General features: G+C 41.7%; 1 protein-coding gene across 1 annotated transcript in view; it reads left to right on the top strand.

Annotated features, from left to right (window-relative positions):
* The window catches only part of tex264a (testis expressed 264, ER-phagy receptor a), a 37,412-nt gene that overhangs the window by 12,338 nt on the left and 5,006 nt on the right, over positions 1 to 20,068 (top strand). The window lies entirely within an intron of this gene.

Genomic DNA, 20,068 nt, shown 5'->3' with positions numbered 1-20,068 from the left:
GCAATCTAAAAACATCCCTCTATAGATCTACCACATTACCCAATTCACTGAACTGGGACATGCAGACGCAGCTGCAGGTCCATGCAGGCGATAGGCTATCAGTAAAGAGTCTAAATATATACTTTAATATGAATGCAATATTCTTCTTCATCATGAGAGGAAAATGCTCCTTTTGTATTGTATTGCGTTATTAAACCTAAGAATGAATGGCTGTGACGAACAGGAGACAATGATTCATTTCTATCACGTTTAACTCCAGCTAACGGCTCACGATCGAGACAGCCCAGCTTGCTGTACAATAACGTGCAGCAACGGTTTGTCTTTTAGGAATTTAAATTTCTTCCCCATGTGTACCCGAGGTGACGGCAGACGAGCCTGCCCGTGCTTTGCCGTGCTTTACCGTGCTTTACCGTCTGCACACGCCTTCGCTCACTGTAGGCATATCTGCGGAACAAAAGGGGAGCTGTTCACCTCACCCAGGAAACGGCGTAAAATAATCCCTCATTTATATTTATAGCTAAAAGGATTGTTTCCATTTCCAGATGCATCCCCTGCTTCTTTTTACTGCCCTTTGACACCCATAGGGAGCCACATGCAGCGGTGCAGGGACACACGAAACAGCGCTGTTTCGTCTGCGCTAGCCATGAGGAGGTCTTTACAGGAGTCTACACATGGCCCCTCCATGCTCCTTTTGTTAAGCAATGGTATCTCGAAGCCCGAGATGGCAGAGGCAGGGGTGTAGGGGAAGGCGTGGCAGGATCCCACATCTTTAATGCTAGCTTTGGTGCAGAGTGGCACGGGTTGTAACTGTGATGCCATCAGAGCACTGAAAAGCAAAGTGAGAATCGATACGCGCCGCGTGAGTGAGTTCGTGAGCAGGCGTGTTTTCTTTGCGACTGATTCCTTGGGCGCTTGGTGGAACTTAGAATCGGGAGGCTCACGCCTGTCTGCCCTGTCTGCTTTAAAATGCAGCTTTGTGGTTGAGAGCAAGACGAGTCTCCTTCATTTTTAATGCTGTCACTCTTCAGCATTTTCCGTGCTTACATTTTTATTGGTTAACACGCCTTGTTTCTCGAGGGCTCTCGGTAGTAATAACACCGTAGCGACAGGAAGCAGCAACCCTGAGTGGAGGCAGCCTGCGACCTGCCTTTCTTCATATCGTGTTTACTATTAATATGCAATGAAATTACTTCATTCTTTCTTTTGACAGCCTGTGGAGGAAACACTGCGCCGTAGATGCACAGGGCTATTTTTAGTCACCGGTGACACTGGTGAGTTTCATCACTTGGCTGCTTTTTTCCTGCAAAGAGTGGGCTATGATCTGCTGAAGTCAGCCGTGTATTCTGGGCTTTGCCGCAATTACTGCCTGCTTTGCTGCTGCAGCTCTAATGTTAGTTATCATCCATCCTTGGGTTATTAGTAAACCTCAGCTGCTGCTAAACCGACCTCAACCTAAAAAAAAAGCCTAAAAAATATTTAGTCGTGATTTAGAATCATTATTCTAAATATTAGGGGTTTTTTTTATTGAAGGTAATAGTTTAAAGTATTTTCACTCCACTACCACACTCAAGATCAAGTTATTTGTACCTGTACTTTCCAATTTATGCTATATATACGGTATGTTTTAATGTATTTTAAAAATGTTTTATTTTGTATGATTATTTTTTTTTTAAACAAAACCCTGATCCACTCTATCTTTCAGTGGGTCGTCCCCATCATAAATCCAACCCTCTGACCAGGTTTAATTAAAACCCATTATAAGCGACCGCTCTCAGATAGGGAATTGCAATCTACTCAATCTGTAGCAAGTGGAAAAAAAGAAGTCATGTGTTGTAAGAAGCAATATGCAGATTACAAGTGTAAAATGTTAATCCCTGAGGTATAAATACTGATAACGTATGTACTCTTTGTACAGATATGTGCAATGTGCCCTTTTCCTATCGTCTCACCTAAAGCCGCTTTATCTACCTTATTGCCGGGCAAAGGGCGGGGTTACACCCTGGACACGCCACCAGTGCATTGTGGGGCATGTGCTCTTTCTGTAAAGCGAATTTGTAACAGCGTGGTTGTGTGTGGGTGAGTTGTCTTCGTTGGAGTGGGAAGTACCGGATACCACTGAGTTTGAACCTCACCTTTCTAGACACAAGCCACATTTCAAAAGGTTGTGACATTGTGTTTAAGGTAGTTGCATTCAAAGCGTGTGAAAAATGTAGCAATTTATAGTACGGAAATTCCAGTATTCCCCTTTAGCCATGCAAACCCTTCGAGCTCAGCTGGTGAGGAGAGGATAAAGACAAATTTCCTATGGAGGACCCCTCAGTGCGGAACATAAGGCAGCTAATCCCCAACCCCTCTGGGTGTGGAGACGCTGGCAAAGCTGGTGAGGAGGTGTCAAGAGATCAGCTGTTGCCATTTAAAAAAACATATATCAGTAGGAAAGGTTTTTTTTGTGGCCTTTTTATATACAAACAATTTCACCCTTACATGGTCAATCTTTGTTGCGTTTTTGCTGCGACACTGGTAAGAAAGAGCATCTCAGAGTGTGACAGTGTAAATGCATAAACACACATTCCTGTTGTGGTTTTAGGCTAATTTATGCATGTTGATAAGCTCAGATGAATGCTATTGATCCCACAATTGGGAAATTCAACTGTTGCAGCAGCAAAAAGGCATACGATCGTGCAGTAGTACAAATACTACAGTGCACAACGGTACATGTCCAAAAGAAGATTGAGCATCAAATATTTGTTTACATTGAAGACAGGTGACTAAGATAAGGAAAAACAAAACATCAAACTACATGCTATGTGCATTACATACGTGCATTATGTGCAGAGGAACTGGAATGAACGACCTGCGGCGGCGTTCTGCATAGAACAGCTACAACAATAAATGCTGCTTTTGTTTATGCTGCAGGTTCTTTAGAGACATTAACATTCCTCTGATGCAGATTTGCTGACCTGCCGCTGTGACCTTGTTCTTTGGTGTTAGTTTTGAAAGGGTGTATCACCCACTACTGGCCTGGCATGCACACTACAACTTCTCATTTTTGGTTTGTCACAGAAAATCCTCATTTCCAAACATCTTCTGAACAAGGAACGTTTTTGTAAGTGTTTTTTCAGCGTGCCCATTGTCATGTAAAAACAAGGAAATCTCTTATTATAGATGTTCTGCTTCGGACGTTGTTTACGTTGATGTCCTGTGGAATATGATCCATTGACATAGCATGTTAAGGTTATGAGCCAGCCAGAGTCCTCGTCCTCGTCCTCATTGCTGTCATCTGGCCACTTCCTCATTGCAGCAGGACTATCCACTGTGCTGTTCTGGCTTTGAAGTGTGAATTAAAGAGGGAAGGGGCTGGCCGTGGACGCTTTGTTGTCTCATGTGAACATAAGTTTGTCAAATACCCTTTCCATCACGGTGGCCTCTGGTCTCTCTCCCACGTGGCCTTAGAATCCATTTAATTTTTGAAGTTCTGCTCTATTCTGGCTCATTGAAAAAGGAGATGCCATCACGCTTTTAATGCGATTAATAGAATGTCTGAGAGAAAAGAGCACAAAGAGAAAATAAATCATGAAGAAATATATGCAATTAAGATTTTATGCCAGATATGAGCAGTCTGATCAAAAATGTAGACAATTCATACTTAATATGTGTACTTTAGTTTTAGCCATGGTCACACGGGAGACACAACCTCACTTTGGACTCGTAATGGTGTTTGTTGAACTTTGTCATCCAATTTATGTGTTTGGATCCTCGGCCAACCTCTGGCAGATATTCTTTGCCAAACCGTGGAACCTGCCGCAACAACGCCTGAACCTGAAACTGCATTTACCCGACTGGCAGAGATTCTTCGTGATAATTCCAGTGAGGGCAGCTGGGTCTGGACAGGAACGCTACCCTTTAAAGAACCCACTAAGAACTTTCTTTACAAAACTTCAGAGAGCATTTATATACTTTTTAATTAAACGATTGTTTACTTTGGATGCTTGTTCTTCTCTCTCTCTCTGTTATCTATATGAATGCTTTTTTGTGTGGCTGTTTTTGTTCCTCTGTGTTGTATTTTGTGTTGTACTTGAATGCACCCCTTTTTTTGTAAAGTTCATTTTGAGGGTGACATTTTCTTGGTTTCATAGCACTGGCATTCTCTTGTAATCAGATTCCCTCATAATCTCAAAGCTAAATATAACGGCTTTTTAATGAAACATGTTTTTTTTGGCGCATATCTCCAGCACAGGGGGATATAACAACAGTAAATAGTTGTCTTTTAATATTGTGATTTTTCTACAAATATCATTTCTTTGTACATTTTCCATGCAGAACGTGTTTTATGGTGATTCTGAAGGCTATTCATCGTCTCGGTTTAAAATTACATCCCAAATAATAAACACCATTCTCGGGTTAATACATGAACGGAGGACATGTCTCCTTTTGATGGATGCCTCCGCACTCCTCTTGTTATTCTTTGACACAGAGATTACAAAATCAATAACTTGTGCAATGTTGTAAAGCTGCATCCAAAAAAGCTGACGCTGTGTGAGTGACAGCGTGGCTGCTGGCAAGTGGCTGTAAATGAGTCAATATTAAGTACATTGCTGTGATGCTCAAATCGAAGGTGCGGTTTGCTGCCAAGAGTAAACATGTATAGCTGAAATAGTGCATTAGAGTAAAGGCTCGCTGCATCTTGTCCGGGTCAGTAGTCAGACGCACATACAGATTCTATTTATACTCTTATTCAAAAAGCTAGAGTATGTGGAAAAGACTCACAGACACCTGGAGAAGGTGTACGGTGAAAGAGCCCAGTCTCGTCTATCTCTGTAGCACGCTGTAACTGTAGCAGCAAGCCCGGAGCTACGATGGGAACAACCTGTGTGTTAAAGATATCTGGTGAGCCCATCCCTCACTTAAAGAGATGAGACATCAGCGGTTTGTCCTGTTGAACCTGCAGACATGCTTCATGGGTGCAGATATTGGTTCAGCGTACGCTCTCCTTGTGGGAGGATGTCGGTGTTCCATGTGGCTGAACATTTGCACTGATTGTTGGCCAAAGACAGAAGAGATTTACAGGGGAAAAATGTATCTGTGTTCGTCTTGGTTATTAAGAAGTACATTTGTATGAAAATTTAAATAGAAAAATGAGTGAAAATGTGAACACCCTACATCTCGTCTTTGTTTTATTGCTGACAGAGACGCTCATGCATATTCAACGCCTCATTTATGCATCTCAATATTTCCGAGCTGCATTGTTGCTACGTGACATTGTTTATTTGAGGACTACAGTGAACTGTGTCTTCCTGTTTGCAGCAGGAATGGACAAAAGTGTTTTAGTCAATTAAATCTTACCTTTAAAAACAAACAATGAGCCTTAAGTGTTCAGTTACCGATGCTGTAAATGAACGCAATCATTCAAACTTTTGTTCTGTTAATCTAATATTTATTTTTGAGGCCGTTCGTTGTTTATTTTTTTTCTGGAAGCAAATAGAAAAGTGGCTGTGTAATAATGCAAAATGAAGATGTGTACCTCAATACAAAGAAAGGCTAGTGGCGTGTTCACTTACCTGTCCTGCTGTGGAGCTCCTCCTACCTGTTGGTGATGCTTGGAAGAGGAATTGTTGCGATTAGGAGTCGGTGTCAGCATTTTTCTTCTGCCCTCGTTCTTCTTGCTGCTGTACACCTTAACCAACATATAACAATAGGACAGCCGACTCCAAGAAGGAGGCGGCAAATGAATGTACTGCAACTAAGCATGTAGTTGCATGCGTATGCGTGGTGTGTGTGCCTGGGATTTTATCTGTGCCGATTTCTATTTCACATACTGTCCAAGTAATAAAACAGCAAAGTGTTTTGTGTGAGCCGCTTGATTAGATTAGGGTAGCAAATTGATTGTAGTTCGTCTTAGAATGCCACTGATTGCATAGGCGGGTAAACACGGCTGCTGATGCAGCTCCTATTGCAGATTGGGATTAATGTGCCAATATGCTGTGTGGGAATGGTGAGGTGAAGGAAAGGTAGATGTCTGGAGATCGCACACAACACTGATCGATAGCAGTTGAAGAATGACAGAGGTCCAAAAAAAAGATCTTATCTGAAAACACGGCAGGCTAAGACGTGCTTTTTTTGGTGCATATTTATATGCGTAATGACTATTGTACTGTTAATGCTAATGTGTGTGTTGATTAAACCATGATTAAGATGGAATCTGTGGTTAAATTCAGGTGACCTCATATAATAAAGGTCCAGCACGTCCCCTGGCCTCGCCCATTATCTCCTGTCACATCCGCTTCTGAAGCCAAATGCCACATTAACATGCCCGAGACCCAAAACCACTGGGGCATCACAGCGACCGCTCTCATACCGGTGTCTATGGAGCTCCTCTTCTTTGTGGATCTTAGCAGCATTCAGACAGGAGGAAATGAGGTACCGGTATCTTAAAGGGGATCTTTTTAATGAAATAAATAAGAACACTTGTAATTTTTCTCAGATAAAGAAACCAATGTTAAATTGCTTCAGAACCTGGGCAAAAAGTTGTCAAGAGAAAATTTGACCACTGGTCATTCTGGATGATTTTTGGAATACCAACTATACCAGTACAGCATTAAGTACAGATTTAATATTAATGGTACGCAGTGGATGTGGTGCTGGATACTGCATGACTTGACAAATGACAGTAAGGGGCTACAGCTCTTCCACCTGTAAGCAGTTTCGTCCCCCGGATCAAGCCAGCGGCGGTGATATCGTCTGCAAATGTCAAGAGTTTCACCGAAAGGTCTCCTGACGTGCAGTCATTTGTGTAGAGGGAGAAGAACAGTGGAGTGAGGACTCACCCCTGTGGGGGGCACCGTTGTTGGTGGTCCGGATGCTGGATTATACATCCCAGCCTCACCTGCTGCTGATTGTCGGATCATGAGCGTATCTGCTCCTACTTCCCACTGTGTCTATGTGGTGATGGCAACAAGCAACAAAATACAGTCCAGCGTCTTCCTGACATGTTTCTGTGAATTGTTATGGGAGTAGATTAATGGGAGATTAAAGTAGTGCATGGGCCTGTGTCTCACAGTGGACATTTACGGTGGATGAAATGCTGTGGTCTGACTGAGCGCTCGTTCTTCTGTGGACTGAAGTGGAGACGGCTAACGGGGCGATTCAATTTATTAATGCCATTCAAGGAACTGTCGCTCAGAAGGACGAGGCACACAAGGGCAGGCTTGTGAAACACCAAAACGGTCTTCACGGCGCTGAGCGGTTTGCTGAGCAGGATGGCAGGAGGTGAAGGGTTTCATCCAAGCGCATTGAAATGTACAGCATGAGCAGAGCCGTGCAGTTTTGCCACGTAGATCGCCAGAAATCTTCTGCCTCTCTGGTTTCCTAGGTGTATATTTATTATGGCTTCTTATACATGTGTGGGATTTTGGGATGTAGCTCACGTCCTGGTTTCTGGCCTGAAGCTGCCGTTATTCTGGGTTTTTAATTGTAAATACCCTCATTGTCATGAGCATTCGGAGTTGGTTTGCTTTTAGTTTTTGTTCCAATTGTTTGAAGCTTTTGTCTATCTTAAATTCAGAATAAAATGCATTACCAAAAGCAATTAAATTCTTGAGGTAAAAGAAAATGAATAATAATAATTATAAAGGATCAAAAAAAGATTTCCCTTTGACGCAGTGTTCTGTCATCTTTAGCTGAGCAGGAAACTCATAATATCTGATGTAGAAAGGGGTTTAATTTAGGCTCTGTGTGTGTGTGTGTGTGTGTGTGTGTGTGTGTGTGTTGCTTTGCTTTTGCACGTCTGCTAATTGGAGAAAGTATATTATGAATAGAGTTTTCTTGGAAAATGTGAACATTGAATGAGAAGTTGAATTTCTTATGGAAGCATTCCTTGCTAACTGTGTGTGTGTGTGTTGCACAATTTGTCATTTCATCTGACAGTTTAAATCAGACAATCATCTGCAATCCAGGATGCTCCTATTTGCTGTACATTAATAATGTGACACGATGACATCAATCTGTTTCTGTTGCGATCGGGACCATCTACTCCTCCGTGCATCCATCCATCTATCTATCTATCTATCTATCTACTCTCACCAGCACCGCCCCACTTATGAGGAATACTTTCATATTTTCCTGTGGTTCCACTTACTTGAGAATCGTCGGCAGTTTAATGTTAACCTTTTCCCATGTTATACATAAACCTTATTATAATAATTATCATCAACATGCTTTTCCTATTTTAAGTTAAAATCTAATCAAATATTAGGATTTGCATTATGGAATTCAGAAACATTTGATTCAGATTCACCAAACTGAGCCAGAGCAAGGACATTTGCTCTAATTTATTTTCTGTCCAGGATTTCTGCGTTTTTAAAAATCTTATTTTAATTTCCTTTTAGACACCCATCAGACAAGCCTGTGAATCATCTCCAGAAGGTGTCATCATCTCACTTGCATATTCACTTGTGACTTGGGGGGGGGGGGGGGGGGGCATTTTTAACAGAAAGCCATTTGTCAAAAGAATTTGATTCCTGCATTTTGTAGCTCATAAATTATCCGTGGCTGATTTTTATTTTTTTTAAAGAACAGTATCTAATGCTGTTTTATTGTTGTTGTTTTTTGTTGAAAGAGCAAATTAACTGGAGCATTAAAATACTGGAGAGCTGTAGTGCTGAAGCAGCTCATCATTCTGACAGCAGTTCACCAAACAGCTGTCAGAATGATGACATGAAGATTTGCATTTACACTATTGATCCTGGTATTGATTGATCCTTGTACAAAATTAAATGTTAAGTCTGAAAACACTCGTACAGAACAAAGTTCAGTTACTGTTTAGACAAGTTGATGGAAAACATTGAGCTCCGACATTGATGGGAAAATGATTCTAGATTGTCCAAATTTAATATAGAAACATATTAATAGATCAACAAATATAAAACCCACAATATTTCAGCATTGAATCTTATTGTGTCTGTGTTTTTTGAGAATGCTGTGATTTAGAAGCCATTTGGCCACCATTCCTCTTCAGATATGCCTCTGGCTCGTAAGAGATGTAAGGGATTGTGTTTTTATCAAGCTCGGTTAAACCATCTGCCCAGAGTGTAAGTACATCAAAAGAGATTACACCACCACACAGCTGGAATTTGGCACGCAGATGACAGGATAGACCTGTCTCGGGGGCGCGAAACAACCAGATAGGGTGAAGAAGCCTTTTATGGGGGGGGGGGGGGGGGGGGCAGACTGATGGGTATCTTCTCTCTCTGATTAAGTGTGATGTTTAATGAATTATGACGCATTCTGAACTGTAAATCAAATAAACTCCATGCTTCCACCTGTGTTTTAACATGGACACGAAAGGCCGCTGCCGTGCTAGGATGACATGCAGTACATCAGCAGTGTTTTGTCATCTATCTTATTAGTGCATTTTGCAAATGTGTACTTCCTTTTCGCTGTCATGCACGCAGCATTGTGCCGTGACGTGTTTGGCAGATGTGCCCAGGCTCTTCCTCGCGGTTCTGTGCAACAAGTGTCTTTTCAGGAAGACTGTCAGGTTCGTCTCATGCATTGCACTGAAAGGAGGGACCCAGCATTGACATTTCCATCGTCATTCTGTGTTTCCATCATCCTCTGCATAAAACCATTAAAGCCTGTGCCTGAAAAAACTGTAGGTTCTGTCTTGCAAACCGCAGTCCATGAATTAAGGAGAGACGGCATTCCAAATCTCCCCTTTTTTACTTTTTGTGTATGTAAAGTTGACCTGAGCTGTCGCTCACTCGGGGCTGATGGTGTTTGGTCTTAATAGGAAATTCCTTTTCTACTAATACTGACTTGTTTAGCTGCTTGAGGGGCCAAGCAATCCTATTAGTGGTTTGGCGACTTATTGAGCTGGGGAACTTTTTTTTTGGGGGGGGGCAAAAGACCTGAAGTAATGGTCCTAAATGAAAATGTCAACCATATCAAATATAGCAGCTTACACTTAAAGGACACGCAGGTCTGTCTCATCTGTGTCTCGGGATAGTTGTCCTGCCTGGTTGCGCGAAGATTGTAAAAAAAAGGTTTTTTCGAAGCAATATCATTGATATGCTTTATTGTGATTAATGTCAGAAGGTATTTAAAGGGAAAAAACTGTATCTCCGAATGCTAGATAGCAGTGAAATAGACATGCTAATGTGGGGCTTCCTCCCACAAGGGTTTTCAGTTGAGGATTTTCCAACTTATTTAAATACCGGTAGTCATTTCGAGTCAGTGAGGTGTGGCAAAAATTGAAGGGGCTTTAGGAAGTCAAATAGGTCAAATTTCAAGTGTCTTCTGGAAATAGGTGATATGATTTTCAAAGAAACACGTCTGAGTAGTAGAGGAAGGACAAAAGAGTGTCCCTGCTCTGTCAGAACAAATCAATGAAAATGCCACGAAAAAAGATAACATTAAATATAATTCTAAACTAATCTTTGTTAAGTGATGCTTTTCCTAACTGCGGTACCTGTAATATTGTTGTTATATATTATCTCAACCTGCATGGTGAAATATCTGCTCTGTTCCAAGTCATGCTAACGTCAGACTTTAACTTTTACCACGTAAGTTTAACACCTGCAAGGTTATGGCCACTAAAAACCTACGCATGAAGGTCAAATCAAAGTAAAACAAATTAATTGAGCAATATCTTATAGTTGTGCTGAGCTGTTGTGCATAGAATCCACTTTGAAATCAGATCGTACTTTTTGTTTTAGGGACTTCAGCATTTTTCAGTGCATTACTGAAAAATAACTTTTTCCCACATATATAATTTTACTTTTAATGTTTGCCATCAAGTTGCTTCACGATTACATCTGAAACGATTGGCTCACGTTAGTAATCATATTTATGACATGCAGATGAATGTAACAGAAAAGGTTTGCCATTTCCAGACGGAGGTTGCTCGAGACAGAATGTTCCAAAAGGAATCTGGCACTTTGAAGATAGAGGGACTCAGGAGATGTGAATTTAAAGTCTGTCAGACTCAAAATGTGTTCGGAGCCAGTCGGCGTGCCATGACATACTTTTCCCACCTCGATTTTACATCCGTGTTGTTGGACTCATCACCAGCCCACTGGTCGACTGGCCCAAAGGGAAAACGCCCACTCCTCCAGATGGCCTGTCTTCCTCTGATTTCTAATACATGCAAGCCTTTTTCTGTGTAATGCGATGTATAACACAGCAACAAAATAATGTTTTCAAACTAACCAGTAATTGCCAATAAAAGTCCTTCAGTTGACCACAAAAGCTAAAACAGCTCCTCTTGCTTTTCCATGGATTGACGGAGAGGAATGGGACGCTCTGCTGGCCGAATGGAGTGAAGCAAACGACAGGCTTTAAAGCTTTAAAGCTCTTTTTCTCAGCTCCTCTGGGAGTCTTTGCGCTCTGAGGTTCACTGCCGTTATCGCAAACCCAACTTTACAGTTCGATGTAAAACGGAAAGACATGAACCTTTTATCTTATCAATCTTCCTATTGTTTTACTATAGCCGTTGAAAACCAGGCAGCATTTATGTCTCTTGTTGTCATACAAGGTTTTAGTGACTGAGCTGTTCACAAATCTACAGAACTATGGGGCTTAAAAAATAAAATACAATTGGGGGGGGGGGGGACATTTTAATATGAACTTGTTATGTATTATTTTTCTCCTTCAATGTGGAAATATAAGCAGTATATCATATTACAAACTGTCTAGTCTAAACCCACAACGCTGTTATTCTCCCTAAGTTGTTTTAACCCTTTAAAGCCCGCCCCATGAAGTAATAGTCAGAACACTCTAATTTATGTAACTTTTGCAAAATCCGGAAATCTTTTCTTGGAAAATTTAGATGCATGCGTCGGCTTGTATCTATCAGCTTTTTCGGGGGATCAAAAAAAAATCTAACTTCTGAAGTAGACGTCTCAAAATCCTGAAAGCACATGTGTATCAAATATGATACGTTGGGCAATAAATGCGTTAACAGTTAGCTTTGTTCTGCCTGGTTTTGTTGCTTTTGATATAAATCTCCTCTTTTATTGTTCAAATTCCTGCCCCGTCTTTTCGGCTTCTCTTTCGGTGCACCTGTGAAACACAGTCATTAGAGCAGCACCAAACCGAAGAGAACACAGTTAGATGGGAGCTCTGTCAGCAGAAGGGACTGCTAATTGCACCCATTAGGCTGCCGTTGTGGCTTGCTAATGGTGGGTGGCCTTTGTTTTAGACATGCCTCTTGCCCAGTGGACAGCAGTTTGTGCCTGCTTTCGCAGACCCACCAGCTTCTGTCTTATAGCTGACATGGGATTGCTGTGTTTTCCCTTGAGTTTTGAGGATGGAGGCGTGCAGCAGATTGTTGTCTCTTGTAAACACGCCATTAGTCAAAAGTTCGGTCCCAGTTTCCTGTCTTCTCCCTGCTCCACTTTCACCGATTGTGTTCATGGAAATGAATTTGTCTTCTTCAACAATGCTCTGTTTACTGCATGCTTTAGTTTATGTGTGATGATTGAAGACCCAGCGTTAAGCAGCTGTTAGACCACTGTGCTGTCCCATAGTTATGCATGCGCAAGGCGATTCCTTTGAAGAAAATGTATAGTGATGGCTGTCACATCAGAGCTCGCATTCAGAGTTGAAATATGCATGTAGTGGAAGATAATCAGCAACTGTTATAGCATGGGGTTCAGGCTTAAGCCTCATGTTTAAAGCAACAATTTTTATCATGGAAGGCAACAAATAAAGGAGCATTTCACAGCTGACATCGGGGCCGCTGCGGACATTTAATAATAGACGATGCAAAGGAATAAGCTGACAAATATTTAAGAATCGGTAATGAAAGAAGTGGTATTGAATGTAACCACCATAACTGAGGCTTCTTTAACCCCAATGGAAAATTGGAAGAGAAAGATTTGCCTTCAAGGGGCCAATAAGTCATTTGTGTTATGTTCAGTCGCATTTAATTTGGCCACCTGACTTGTTTTAGATGACATTTGGCCTCTTACTGTATGAATGCCAAGGATATACCCCATGGTTTATTCATAGAGAGGAGGTAGAATGCCTCTTGTCTCATTTCTAGGGCTATAAGACCAACCTGGGTCAGACTTTATGAAGGACAATAGATGGAGTGAAGCTGATCAACAGAATTCTGGCTGTCTGGGTTCATGATGTGTTTTGCTTTGTCAAAGGAATGTTTTCCACACCCTTGCTATCTCTTTTCTATTCTGTTCAGGTGTTTTCATCAGGTCTACGTCTTTTCTACAGCGTTACCTGTCAGTCATTTCTGTCTTTAGCCAAGTCCGACCAAAAACAGTAGATAGTGCTTTTTAATGCTGCATTAATCACTGTGCAAATTACGCTTCTTCTCCTCCAACGCTCTTTCTCAGTTGCCTTTTAATTAAGTCTGGAAAAGATGCATGCAGTAAATTGGGTTGACTTTGCATGCCTCTGTAAAGATCTGCCCGTGGCTTAGTGTTGTTTGTCGGCTTCATTATGCAGTCGAAGCTCTTAACAAAATACCACTTCCACAGAATGTGCCCCCGCCATCACTTGGCAGGTAAGAAGTTATTCACTAATGATTTCTAAACCCCACTAAAGACTGAAAATGCAACTGAAAACTAGAGACTGTATAGACTTGCTATTTGGCATTTACTGCATGCAAATGTTTCTACACCTGCAAGGCCTGCATTAGAGGCGACTAGAATAGTCTTTCACCAACACTCAAACACTTTCCACATCCTCTCTCATTCTAATTGTATGTCATTAGTGCAGAGACATAAATATCTCTAACATATATTCTCAGATTAAGATCTCAATTACAGGAGGAAGTCATTCTCCTGGTTTATAATGAGTCATATTCATATTTCCTCTATTAATTGCAATGGTTCCATTATTTATTTATTTTTGCCAGTAATAATTGACCGCAAATCCCTCCACTTTTTTTTCATAATGGTCTTGTTCTTTTTGTCCAATGCAATTTCAGAGTTAATCCTCACTGCTGCTGTCGATATTAAGGTTTTTCCTCTTCAAAGGTTGCATGAAGAGCTTGGAGCTATGCAGCATCATGTAGATGAGACCATACTGTTCCATAACCTCAATAGAGAATCCCGGACAACACTGCCTGATTTCTTCTTTTTTCTTTTTTACATGTAAGCGCTAAGTTAGGTCCCAACCACTGCATTTGAGGACAAAGACTTTTGTCATTACATTGTGATTAAATGAAAGGAATGCTCCTTGTTCTTCTCTGCCCAAAATACTGTTCCAGAAAGTCTGATTAAAACCCAAAACAAAATACATAACATACTATTTATTATATGTATATGTTGCTGTGTGTCACTAATATCGTGTTTTAATAATTCACATTAGCCTTGTTACTGTGTGAGGATTTAGCATCATAGTGCTAAGGAGCGGTTAGATCGCTCGCAGTGACAACATGCTGATACTCGCAGGAATTAGGCTTGCACATTTTCTATAGCTTGCTAGCATGCTCAGGTCCAAAGCCTGTTTTTCTGATATTTTTATGGATGATTGTGTTTTTATTCCAATGCATCCAGTAGATGTTGGCTTTGGCCTATGTCATTTCTGAAAGGGTTTAAAACACTGCACAGTAAAAATTCAGAGCGATCAGTGGCTTCCTTCTCTTGGTACCATGCAGAGCTCACTTTTGACCACATATAGGATAGCAGGACAAAGCCATCAGTCCAGATTTCGCCACCAAAGACTCCCAGGTGATGACGGGACAGGAAGTGTGGCTGGAGTTTGTACCCCGAAGTTGGAAGTCTAGCTCCGCCTTTTGCGTTTTTACCTCTTGCCAGCTCACCAGATCGATTGTGGAGAAGCTCAAGAGACCACAGCACCTGCTGACAGAGTAACTATTCTCATTGATTGAAAGGGTGCATTGTGGAGGTTGAGACAAACCCATTGCCTTCTGCTTTTACACCTCCACAGCTTTTCGGCCAATACACTTTTTTTAGTCTTCAGGACTTGGGAACTGTGCCGAGTTCAACAATAGTCGTTTTTTTTTTTTTCCCAGTATCTACAAGGGCATGGGGAGTAAGAAGGCGGAGGCCTGGGCATGCTGAGACTGATGCAGAAAATAGCCCCACTGTGCCTGCAGAATGAAAATAGCCTCTTCTACAAGTGTGTGACCATAAGGGACATTCGGAATTGGACACCTCTACAGAGGTGCGAAGAAGAGTTTTTGTCTCTTTCCACAGATGGGAAGGGGAAGAGGATGCTACGGTGGGTGTGAGGAGGGTAGACTACATGGCTGTAATAGTGGTGGGAGTAAATGGATCAGGTGACAAGGAGAACTCAGGGGGCTGTCACCAATTGTCACCTTGACTTGCCCAGCTTTCGTATTAATTTTCCTTTTGGTATGCTTTGGGACCAGGGTGAGATGTCATATAACCTATAAATAGATGTGTGAATGTGTGTGGACATTTGTGTGCATGGATGGATGTCTGTTCTGTGCTGAATCCACTGTTATAAAGTGGCTTACACCCATAGCAGGGTCTTTCTTCATCTTGCCATAGGGTCCATGCGAGTCGGAGGCTGTCACTGTGAATCCAGGCCTGAACGAATACTCCGTCTTCTTTTCATTATTCACCGCTGCTCCTCAGCCATAGCTCATGTCTGTCCTCTGAGGCGGCGCTGTGCTGTCAACGATTTTTGTTGCTTGCAAGAAAACAGCTTATTCTGTTTTGGGCTCACTGGTTTCATCGAATGATAGTCGGAGACGTTTGAAGTTTCTTTCAGGCACTATCAACCTGAGTTAATCTTCAACTTTGGCTAATTTCCCTCTGGCTACCTTCTCAAACCTACATTTTATGCAGTTCAACTTGTAACCATAGAAACACAAACCCAAAAACCTTTAATAGCAAAAAAGAACTGCTTCAGTACCTTGTTGCTATGCGTACAAATAAATCAGTGATTCATCATTACAACGAGGTCATTGATCAGGCCCCGCACAGTCGTGACAGCTGTCACTCGTCCACGCAGACGTCTTGGCTGTTGACCAGATCACGACCTTGTTAGGCAACATTTGGGCTCCCTCTCTGGGGTTTCACAGCAGCTGGAAATCCATGGAGTCCACGACTGGAAGTCCACCTGTATGTCTCACTTTTACTACCAACATGGTGGCTGAGGCTTTGTCCTCATTGGACCGCCAATGGCTACCTGAATGTGAAAGAGAACCCCGTCCCATCATGCTGCTCTGTCCCAGATCCTCTTATTGTCTCTGAGTCCAGGGCTGTAATTTGTCTTTTTATTTCCTGCATGTTCCTCATTTTGGCCTTGCCTGCTTCTTTTGAAATTTGTGTTTTTTTGAATTTCCCCACAATACCTTCCAACATCTCCCAGGGAACTCCACAGGACCTCCATTGTCCAGCTGAGTTGTAGTGAAGAAATTAATTAACCTAGTGGAGTGGAAAATAAAGGCAGGATGGTGCATCTCTACTTGAAACAAATGAGCATTGTCCTTTCTGTTAGCAGAGTGTCTCCCAGGCCTGGGAGAAGCTGCTAGTCGTGAGTCTGCTGAAAGAGGAATGATTTCCTGTCTTTCTGTTCCTGTAAGTGTTGTCATGTGAGACACAGGAGTGTGTAAACGTTTTAAGAGAATGACATCAAATCCTGCTGTTGTAAAAATCAACTTGTATTTTATTTTATTCTCATTGAAGTGTGTTAAATTGACTTGTATTACCAATTCTAGGTTAAGGCATATAGCCACTGTGACCTCTGGCAGATCTCCAGTCAAACCTCTTTGTGTTTGCTTTTGTTCCTCAGCTTTGGGTGGCGTCTGGCCTCTAAAGAGATCTCTTCAGTATCTCCTTGTCTATGCATTGCAGTTTACACTGTTGAATTTTGGACAACTTTCTGTCTTCATCCATCGGGTTCTGTGGGGACTTCACATGTCCACATTTGTTAAATGCTGTTTTGGTCGTGTCACCAGAGAAGACTCTGGAAGATTATGAAGCTCATTTTTAATGGTTACGATTACAATTACACGACTCCAGGGAGGCTTCTCGTCAAGCGGTATTAATAAAATTGTGATTATTTTATGGATTTTGTGGGAAACTACTGCCTGTATCTTCCAATTAAGTTAGAAGGTTAACTACACAGTTGTGCCCTGGGGGGCGGGGGCGGGGGCGGGGGCGGGGGCGGGGGCGGGGGCGGGGGGGGGGACAAGACAAAACAAGATTTAGTGTCTTAGTCAAGGGCACTTGAACTTGTCTCTTCCGATCTCTTAAATGACATTCTGCTGCCTTGGTTCAGGGGTTGCGTCTTCTGAAGGGCGGTTGGTGTGGTCCAGGCTTCGGTCATATGGCTTCTCATTAATAGCAAGTTTATTTCAAATTTCAATTGTAGCCAGTTGATTAATGGATGATTTATTTTACATGCATTTTATTGGGATTGATCACATGGTGACGTTGGAAACAGATTTCTGCTCTCTTGCTCTGCAGCGTGAGCAATGAGCAAAGAGCCGTGAAATATTGTCCACACAGAGACACGGACTGCTTTCATTGTTCAGAATTTTGCATCAGCGGTGAGAGAAATAAGTGTGACCATGATGATTTTAAATGTCGTGTTTGCTCCGAGGCAGCTCACAGAAACATCTGACACGGTATTTAGACATTTCAGTCTCGTTCGGTTTCACATCCTGCAGGAGGAGCGTGTTTTAATCCCAGCAGTCACAGGAACAGATGCGGGTTAAGTGGATGGATGTTGACTCCGTGATGGACTACAGGGAAAGTGGCGGCATCCAATCAGGCCGAGACGAGGAAAGGGCACAGGGAGGAAAGAGAACATATTGCATGTCGTATGAGTTAAAAGATTCAAGCCAGGAGCAACTTTTGATTATGATGGAGCCATTCATCTATTTGCTGCTTCATTATTAATCTCCCTGGAGACGGGAAGTATTGATTAGTGGTCAGTAAAATATACCTGCCAAAGATGGAGTCTTATTTTAGCTGCTAGCTCTCAGTTAAGGCTGCAATAACAAATATGTGTCGTATGTAATCTTGAAAGAGCTTTTCTGTGTGTTATGCTTTATAAAGGCAATCTATTCGTAACTTGGGTTAGAATACAGACGTGATGATGATCAGTGCAGATGATCCCCTCCTTCAAAGTTCATGTTGCTACCCAACTTCCTGTTCTCTCCCAGTGACGCTAGTGAGTAGGAAAGTGGCAAAGAGAGATTATCACGCCTCCTCTCTTGTGTAAAGCCCGAGCCAGGTGCGTTGAAGACAAAGACTTCCACTTCACATGGCCAGAAAACCAGAAACCGTCCTTGTGTCGATGTAACGGCCTCTATAAAGTTGCGTGTTGGTTTTCGCTCTGCTTTTTAAATAGCTTGTTCTGACCTCTTAATGATGTGTGGAGGGAGGAATGACGCACTGTCATGGGTTTATGCTTCGGTTCATCTCAAGCGGGGGGTTTTTTGGGGGGGTAATGCTGAGACATAGCCTCAGGCTAAAAACACTGCTGCTCCATTGCTTTGTTTTGTTTCCAGCTCATGAATCTTAGTTGTAGGTCATCTGCAAGAATCGGCTTGAAAAAACAAGCAGAAAAAAAGTTCTACTTGTGTCCAAACTTCTGTTCAATGCCAGGAATTGTTGAGTGCTACTTTTTATGAGACCAAAATAATATTCTCTGGACAGCTACAGGTAATCTCTTAGTTTACTGTGCAATTTATTATTATAATATTAATTAACAGATCCACACAGACGGCTAAATATTGATGTTTTCACACTAAGTTTGTTTGCCCTGTTTTTTGTACAAAAGGTAATGTGAGGTGATTTCACGATGCGTTTCTCCTCACATGCTGGTGTTATGTTAATCAGAAGAATCGCCTGATAAGAACCGGCAGTCCTTCTGATGTGAGGATTGAAACAAAGGAAATACGCTCATTATGAAGTTGCTGCTTTAACAAGGTGAACGTGACTGTCAGTGATCCTCACTTACATGAGTACACATCCCTCACACACACACACATCTCATCTATCACAATATTCTTGTGCGCACACGTATTTGTGTGCATGCATCCGTGGGTCCGTGCACACACACACACACACCTACTGTGTACTACCACAGTCTTTGTCTCGATTTCCCTGCTCATTATTGGATGAGGATCAAGGCGATGGGGACTCATTTGCATCGGCAGCCACGGGCTGTAACAGTTATATGTAGCAGGCAGGTAATTTGTAGCAGCTCCTACAGTCTTATTTTTTTTAGAGAATTACATTATAACCAATCTTTGAGCCCGGATCACCCTGAGATAAATGAGTCAGGTGACCATCCATTACTCTAGGGACAGCCCGGAATAGCATTATTGGTCGCACCACTACGGCAACCACGAAATTCTTGTGCATTTGATTAATTATAAACTGATTTAACTAGACTTTTACGAAATTCTGAGATTGCTTGCACAGCAAAAATGAGGATATATATATATAGTGTTTTAATGCATAATAGTCTGTAGATATACTGTTAACTTATCAGGATATACAGAAAAACAAAAACACATTTTACTGAACAAAATGAGCAGATTGCAAAAGTACAATTCTGTGAGAAAGACTAGTCTGTAGAACTTTATGAATGAACCCCACTCAAAAAAATGCTTTTTAAATGTATCTACCTTACTTCAGGTACTTTTGCTGAGAACATGCGTTGTTAACATTTAACCCTTTGCATTTTGATCGAGTACATTTTCATCAACTGTTCAGTTGGTGCGTTGAAAGTTTTGACAGAAGAGGATTGTAATTATTTGGAGGAAATCGATGTTTATATGCAACAGCTAATCCACATTACAATGTTACCAAATATGTCCCACATCCAGTTTAAAAAGAAATATGACTCTAATGTTGACCTTTTCTTTTTTTTTGAAGAACATTATTTATTGTTTCATAGTAGCAAAATTTGAGTGAGCCCTGCAAATGAATATATAACGAACATTCTGGATCACCGGCTCTGGACCAATCCAGATCCAGCTCTGACTCTGAAGTGTGGCAGATCTTATGGGGAGTTCTTGTAATTTTTGTCCAAGAATTGTGGGGAATTATTCATAAAACCAGAAGCAAACATCTTACAGTAACTCCTGTTCCAGAAA

Source organism: Brachionichthys hirsutus, chromosome 8, assembly GCF_040956055.1.
Source record: "Brachionichthys hirsutus isolate HB-005 chromosome 8, CSIRO-AGI_Bhir_v1, whole genome shotgun sequence".
Lineage (NCBI taxonomy): Eukaryota > Metazoa > Chordata > Actinopteri > Lophiiformes > Brachionichthyidae > Brachionichthys > Brachionichthys hirsutus.
Note: the sequence above shows the minus strand (reverse complement) of the source record. Positions and strands in the feature narration are given on the sequence as shown.